Source organism: Cucumis sativus, chromosome 5, assembly GCF_000004075.3.
Source record: "Cucumis sativus cultivar 9930 chromosome 5, Cucumber_9930_V3, whole genome shotgun sequence".
NCBI lineage: Eukaryota > Viridiplantae > Streptophyta > Magnoliopsida > Cucurbitales > Cucurbitaceae > Cucumis > Cucumis sativus.
Window position 1 is genome coordinate 17787605 of NC_026659.2, and position 8854 is coordinate 17796458.

The 8854-nt window shown below is 32.6% G+C and overlaps 1 long non-coding RNA gene and 1 pseudogene across 1 annotated transcript; both read right to left on the reverse strand.

Annotated features, from left to right (window-relative positions):
* Positions 1-2111: 2111 nt before the first annotated feature.
* LOC116403925 lies at positions 2112-7330 on the reverse strand (annotated as a pseudogene).
* A 61-nt stretch (positions 7331-7391) lies between these two features.
* On the reverse strand, positions 7392-8492 carry LOC116403787. The gene is made up of 2 exons (XR_004216619.1): positions 7877-8492; positions 7392-7620 (listed from the first exon to the last, which is right to left on the reverse strand). It is a non-coding gene; the product is annotated as an uncharacterized LOC116403787 (long non-coding RNA).
* Between the last annotated feature and the right edge of the window lie 362 nt (positions 8493-8854).

Consider the following 8854-nt stretch of genomic DNA (forward strand, 5'->3'; position numbering starts at 1 on the left):
AAAAAAATCTTTTACTAATGAATTGATAATAGTTAATACTTGCAACTCATTTCTAAATTTTGGATAATTATATTAAATTAGAATCTAATTTCTAAATTATGCCATGAATGCATTAAAAAGCATAAAATGCAATTAATTTTCCATCTAATCTTTGTTTTCAAATTTATATTTTCACATCCCTAATGAAATCATCTATCAATATCGATCCCTACCTAATTTTCTACCATGTTGCTATTCTTCCATTTAAATCAATAATTTAAATTCTTGCATTTATTTCTTTCAAAGGGAAAAAAAAGGTAAATCTTGAATGTGATGTGTAATAAATCAAATTATTCTTTTTTCCATCCAATTTGTTTGACAATACATACAGAGTTGAGAAATTTAACTATCAAAGATATAATATCTAAACCAATTAATGTATGATCAATTTAGAATAACATATGAAATTTATATTTAAATGAGAAGAACTTGTCCAAATAACCAGTGATTGGATAAATCACTAACGTTAGTCAACAACAATTCACTTATACTATATTAAATATTTGTAGAGTGAGAGAATTAAACGTTAAAATCTTTAGATTGACAATAGAAGTTCATTTAAGTTGAGTAATTATGTTAATATTGATGTGAATGAATCTAATTCTTCACTCAAAACTAATAAAATAATATAAAGAGGGAATTGTAAAAAATGACAAAGTCTACCAAATATTTACACTTAAATTCAAGTATAATTGGTTTCTATACTTTAGTGGCTTGTTGCTAGTTTTTTTGTTTTTCTTAAAAAAATTCGTAAATAAATAAATATAACACAATTATAGCATAGCTAACATAAAAGACACGTAAATTCAATAACAAAATTAGAGATTTAAATTCTTTTCATACCACGTGTCCAAGACGATGCGAAACGACTAGCATCTTATAAAAGAATTATTTAAAAAAGAATCTTTAAAAACAATGTGTATTTAAGAAAGAGAATTAAAACTTAATTAAAAAAGATTCAAAATGAGTAAATTTAAAAGATTGGAAAATAGACTTAAAAAGTGTTGAAACACATTCATAAAAAGTTGAACATTTATTTAATATGTAAATTTAAATAGACAAAATATACAACTTAATAATATATTTAAAGAAATAAAGAACAAACAATACTATTTACAAGGGTGTTAATAGAACATATTGGAGGTCGATATGATAGTACTAGAAATGTATGCATGATTGGCTATTGTAACTGTAGGATAACCACACATAATATTTAAACAAGCTTTAACAATGTAATTCTTTAAATTTTAGTTTAGAAAAATACCTAAGTGTTTGAAGGTGCATCTTCCTCTTTCTCTCCTAGATCCAACTTTTTTTTTATATCAGACCACATTTATTCGAATTTTGCAAGTTCATTGGTTGACATTTCATTTGCTTCTTTAAGGTATGTCATCTCATTCTTTTCTTTCTCATGTGTAGATGACACATTACTGTCTAACGATTCACCACTTTTTGGGTTGACAGTTTGCATTGAGTGACTCCCTAATACAATTTGGCATGTCTTTGCACTAGAGATCCTCTTAACACCAGTATCAATTCACTTTGCAATGATTTATTGCATTTCCAACTATCACTAGTACAAAAGTGGTCTACGACGACAGTTATTTACTGTCGTCAACGAATTTCGCGACAGTTATTTTCAGTCATAGAAGCGGGAGTCATGGAAAGTCCTTCGACGACAGTTTTCAAAACTGTCGCAATAGGTTATTTTATGACATGAAATAAATGTCGTTAATCAACGTTCAACGACTTCAAATAACTGTCATAATCTATTTTATGACATTTAATAACTATCATCATTTCTTTATTAACGACAGTTAAATAAATGTCACGAATTCATTTATTGTGACATTTATTAATTGTCATGAATATGTTATTCGCGACAGTTTTCTTTTTGTAAAAATGTCATTGTTTAGTTATTGACGACATTTCTTTCCAGTCAACGATTGTGCAATCGTGACAGCTTTTCGATAACATTAAATGTCATTGTTTTGCTATTGACGACATTTTTTTCCAGTCAAATATATTGCAATCGTGACAGTTTTTTTTGAAAAAAAATTGTCATTGTTTATCTATTGACGACATGTTATTCCTGTCACATATAGAGCAATCGTGACAATTTATTTTGTTAAATAACTGTCATCGTTCTCCAATTTACAACAACTAATAACTATCACAAATTCTTTTGTTACGTCATTTATTTCCTGTTCCACATTTCTCAATTTCCTATAGTTTTTTCCTGTTCTCCATGCAGCTCCACCATTACACGAAACCATTTGAAATGACAATAATGTAGCTGAGAATGACAAATTTGAAATTATACAAGTTTCACACCAATGTACACAAAAATAGCCAACACTTTAATATATATACACTATAATACGATTTATAATATTTGTACATCTTAATACAAGTTTCAATAATCCACATGTACGGAATACTAGCCCTTAATCAAAAAATATTTTAAATAGCATTAGAATATATTTGACAAGATTTTCTGCAGAAGCATAAACGACCAACCGAGAATGTTCGTCTCTGGAAATGTTCTTTGAAAGAAAAACTCATGAAGTTGTGGACTCCAGTTGAACCTACAAAGACAACATGAATATAAGTATCCATAACACATACGTACAGTCAATGAATAACTAAAGATGACTACAAGAAAGAAACATAATATTTAAATCAAGAATAACAAAAAGGGGTCTAGCTTAAGCCCTAGTCCAAGCCAGCATGATCAACCTCAATTAGAGCTAAGATCAAGTAAAAAAAAGTTCCTAACTTTACATCTTAAACTAAAAAAAAAAGGTGTACTTGGCCTCGACCTTGGTCAAGATTGACCCTAGAAAAGGGGTACATAGTACATCATAGCTAAATGAACAATAGAAAGACACTTGTACAAATTTAAAATGTTCAATAGATGAAATAAAAGTTGCATGATTATTAAAAAACGACACCTGATAAATTGGCATGAAGAACAAATTGGTCAAATAACAAGAACCAAATAAAAGAACGAACAAAATTCTTGAAAACAAATTGGCATGAAGAACAAATTGGTCAAATAACAAGAACCAAATAAAAAACGACACCTGTAAGCAGCTCCCACAACACTATCCCAAAGCTATAAACATCAGCTTTATGATCGTACGGTTTGTGCTCAATAACCTTGCATTCACCAACAACAAACATTCAGAAGACAAACAAGGAGGAAAAACTACCATCCCAATAAGGAATAGCAATGCATCTACAAACAAAGCACCTAAATGCAGGATAATATTTTAGTATTGGTGAATGATATGCCAATATCATTTCCTCTTGAAATAGAGAGCTATCAAGACTGTGAAAACTTGCCTTCAAAAAGTTCTATGATTCCAAGTCCAAAGTTATATAAATAACTACTCTGAAGTATATTAACGACAATAAATCATCAATGACAATCCAGATGAAGAAACAAGTTTCTTCTTCTTTCTTAGTTCCTTTCCAGAATTCTTAATACAACTATTGCACATCTGAAAAACTTCCTAGGAATGGATTGATGTTCGAGCCATATTAGTGCTGTGTGAAACTGAACGTGTACCATATATGACCATGAAAATATGAAAATATGAGGTACATAGAAATCTGATCCATTACACATTGGTTGAAATCTAATATCTACACTTTTCATGAATGCCAACGCAGCACCTGATGTCCATAGGGTGAATAGTATATATTTGCATGATACTAACCTCCGGAGCCATCCAACGATATGTTCCAGTTTCGGCAGTCATCACACCAGATTGAGCTAGCACTCTAGCAACACCAAAATCAGCTACCTTGATAACCTGTCAAACATTTTGGTTTAATATCGGTCTGGAATAGAGAACAAACTGATGAAAATTTAATTAAATGAAAATAAAAAAGATAAAGGAAGCACACTTAAGAAAGCAACCCCGGGAATAACTTAGTTAGAATTGATATTAGCTACTCTGCAAAATCAAATAATGATTGTGCCTATAGATATTTATTGTATAAAAAGAAAAATCATTGGAATCAAAAAGTACTTCAGAGCCTACAGTGGAGAGCAATGACATTAAAATTTTAATGTGTCAACTTTTAAATATTTAACGGCTCAATCTTGCACCTACCCTACTTTTACCCAAAATAACTTCCTAAAATTGATGAGTTTTACAGTGACTGTACTTTTAATGCTCGTGTAACATTACATTTTAGTGTTGAAAGGATTCAGGGTTGACCAAGAAAAACAATAATTGGTTACATTACACTGTTCACTCTCAATTACGCATAGCTGCAAAGATTGGTACAGTACTTTTCATTATTCTGTTATCGACATTAAAAGGGTCATATTCATATAAATCATTGAGAATTAGACAGGTATATGGTATTGATCATAAAGATAAAAGTGGCCAATAAAGACAAAGTATTGCATGGAAAAGACTAGAAGTATTGTCTTTAGATCTATCCAGAAATCAACATGATTCTGTAAGCAGCAGATCAATGGTTATGAAATGAAGATACATAATATTGCCATCAAATTGAATACCAGTAAGCATGCTTTTAAAACTAATAGGAAACAGAAGAGCGTGTCAAAATGACTTCGGTAAGTTTAATAAGCACGTCTTATTGATCAACTCACGAAGTAAATGCAAAAGTTTTATTTCTTCTTACCCCAATATTCATCCATCAATAAGATTTGCAGCTTTTAGATGATCTCTATGGATGATATTCTTTTGATGCAAATAGTCCATTCCCTTCGACACATCAACTGCCACTTCTTTAGTAAGGAAGGAAAACTAAGAACGCCCTTTTGTTGATGTAAAAAAGTCGTGTAAGCTTCCACCAGACATGTACTCTAACAATCATGGGAGATTAATTTACATAGTTATAATATAGGCAAATCTCATCAGCATTATATCAACAAAATGTGTAATAATTAGGTTACGCTGTAACAATGAAAAGGCTTGGAGGCCTGGTAGATGCACCAATAAATTGGACAACATTCTTGTGCCGAAGTTTTCTACAAATTTTAGAAACAAGAGGGTGAAACGGATGAACTACTGAGGGAGTGAAGGCCTAGATTGTTGACCACCAACAGGTACTTTTTTTACCCAGGTAAATTGAACTTAACATTAGTTTCGATGTTAAAGAAGAAAGATAAACTAATGATATAAATAATGTGACATATATCAATACGTGTTGAAAACTACCTATGCCCCAATAATATTTATAGGATTAATGTGTGAGACCCCCAATCATACATACGTATGTTAGGAAGGGTAAAAAGGGAAATTCACCAACAAATAATGAGAGAGAATGAGTGGGAAGTAAGAGAATGTGCAGGTGGGTCCCACTGGGTAGGAATTTGAGGGTGAGTATAAATAGAATGATTGGGAAATAGGGATAGGGATCTTTTTTGTTAACCTTAGGGAAAAGAGGGGCGGCAGCAGCCGTAAAGGGGAGGGGGTATCCTTCTTGTAAAGGATGCTGGTATGTTCTTGTTATTTACTGTTCTTGCTTTCATTTCATATTGTAGCTGTATCTTTTGGCTATATACATAAATAAAGAATCACAGGGTGCTGTCTCTGTTTAGCCATTGTTGAGTGTTTTATTAGAAAGTGGGTTAGAATCCTGACATAATGTAACACCTTTTGGCGATAAGACAGCCAAACTAGCAAACTATGAAATTGCGATAATCACTTTTATAAGAAGAAAATATATACAAGAGACAAAGATAGAAAGAATTAGAGAACAGATAGCAGCATTGTGGAAAATTAAACTGTGATATAAATACCTCATGATATGAATTTCTTGAACAAATTCTCGCCGGACAGTCTCATTCAAGTTTTCATTTTTTAGAAGCTTAATAGCAACATCTTGACCATAGAAGGTCCCTTTATACCTGCACCATTAGCATCACACTTCTCAATAAGCATCTAAGCAGACATGGTGCATTAACGAAATGGCGAAATCAATAGACATAACTCACTAAGAGATCACTAAGAGATCCAGACGCAATTTTCTTCTCAAATACTAGCAGGCTCACATCAATTTCCCATGCATCAACTTCGTCTCTTGGAATGTTGACATACTTTGTAGTGAACTTGACTCCAAATTTGTCTTGCTTCTCAGTATGGAAAATGCAAGGTGTGAATAGAGGATGCCTTTTCTATATAACTCAACTAGTTAGAATTCAAATAACATCTGAGGTGAAGTATAACCATCCTCAGGAATGTAACCTTTAAGAAGAATATTGGCAGCTACCTGAATCTTTGATATTTCTTCTGCCAGTATATCTTTTAGCTGCTTGGTATCCTGTAATTTCAACACTCCATGTAAAAAATCAATTCATGGATGGTATAAATAATATTTTTTTAAGAAAAAATAGATCAAGACCATTCTGAACTGAAAAAATATCTAATGTCCTGCCACAACCCATTCAATGTCGTGTGAAAATGAGAAAGAAAAGCCTTGGAAGACTATATTACCTCAATTACCCAACCATCAACTACAAAAACATCCAAGGAAAAGCCATCTGTTGTTGAAAAAGCATGTGCTTCTTGAATATTCAACCCAATCTCAAAAGTAAGGACGTCAACTGAAAGGTAATTTATGCTATAAATGTCTCACATATAATAAAAAATTTAGCTAAGTCCAATAAATCATTATTCGGTATTTACAGCTAATTTTCTTCAAATAGTTGTGCTACAAACATGAGAATGTTACCAAAAGCATAAACGCTTAACTAAGAACATTAGTTCCTCCAACAATAATGACCCTCCCTACTAGTGTGTAAGATGCTCCTTTACAAGAAGCTACTTAGCTCTAGTAAAAACAAAAATTATACAATTTAGAGAGTGAGTCTACCTGACTGAGCAATTTCGGCTTGTCCATTGTTGATATTGTAATTTCATGCATTGGCCTGAAAGTATTGGGATGGTGCTTGAGAACCAAGGGCATACATAAATCTTTCATTGTTAACCAATCCACATGCAACATATGTTAAATAATTCCAAGAAAAAAAAGAACGAAACCTTTTCCGATTTACCGAGAAAAAGTTTGGGGGGGGGGGGGGGGGGGGAGGGATGGAGTAAGAACAGAAGGGGCCATTGAACTCTTATTAAAGTGACATGGAGGAATCACTGAAATTTTGGTGGTAAAGAATTTTAAGGTCACGATATCAAGCATTTATAGTACAGATAATAAAAAGGAAAAAAGGACAAACTGTAAGAACAGAGCCATTGAGGCATGTCCTAAAAACTACTCAGATCTCAGACCATCATTTACCAGGAGAAAGTTCCCGATTGGTCTATATCATGTAATTGGCTGGTCTCAGAACCATATTCGACCCGTGTTCATGAACCAAATGCTGGTGGGGGGTGGTGTCTGCTTATATATGGAGAAAAATTAAAATAAAAAATTGTAGTTATAATATCCTTGAAATCCCAAATATACAGCTAAGTTCAAATCTTCACTTAACCCTGCCTCTGATTGCTGTCATAACCAGAAAACCGCTCCTGGTCCACTTTTTCCTTCAAGCTCCAATTAACTGACTTTGCCAAAGTTCCTGCCAGGAGATGAATGAACCTGCAAGTTGACCAATTTTTACATTTGCATTTTGTCGGCAAGAACTAGATAGAATTCTTATACAGAATGTATAAAGGTTAACTTTTAGAACACTCGGAAAATTAAATGAAAAATACTGTTCAGACAAAATAAAACAACAAAATTACACTAAAAAACTACTTAATCACATATATAGCGAGAGATGTAACATCAAATTCCATTACTTCTGTAATATGAAAATCTAGTGCAATAATCAATAGTTCGTGATAGACATTACCTGTACGAGACGGACGTCAATTGCAGGTCGAGTAGCAGGATCATGTGCCATATAGAGAAGATTTTTGTGCATGAGAACATCTTCAGCCCTCTCTACATTGACGTCCATAGCATACCTTTGACAGTATATTTCCACAATAGTCATATCACAAGGTCATAGTAATTCTAAGACGGCAAAATAAAACTAACTGAACATATTTGAACCAAGTCTCACATTGACCACACACGACCTTGTACATATCGCTTTCAAGCTTCTTAAAAATTTTCAAGAGTTTTAATTACATGAAGTTTTTGGCTATATCTAATTATAATTTCGAGTGGACATATTTCGTAATCTATGTTTCGAGACTTCAAAATTTCCATTTCTGTCTAATAATATCTTGAACAAACAAGTACAATATTGATTTTGCCTAGTGAAGCTAGTATATATTTTTTATAAAACAAAAACACAGACGGGCACACGAACACAATGATACAAACATTATAGAAGAATTACTGCTTCAAGCCACAAATTATTTTTCCTTTTCCTTCAGAACCACATCTAAGAAGTATAGCATCAAGAGGGACAAATCAGCATAACATAAAAATAAAGATAAACTTTTCCTCTTCATCAATCCTGCTCCAATTTCCTCGTGATCAAAGCGTCATAAAACGTAATTGATCAGCATAACTCAAGAAAAATAGATTTTCTCAAATCGGATTGCACTAGCGAAAAATTACACCGTCGTTAAAGCGGCAGTGTACAACGATACAAGAAGACGGAGAAAACACGATGAACGGATTCAGATTCCAAGTAAGCAAAGAGGCGAAAAAGGTTTCAGCCCATAGCCATGACATCTCCTTTGGCCTTGATTTCCTAATTCGAACGAACAAAAATCAATCAAAAATTAACCAAATGCTTCATTGAGGCATTTCATCAAACACATTGTAAGCTACCAAAATGTTTCATCACCAACCTACACAAATTCTTGAAAACAAA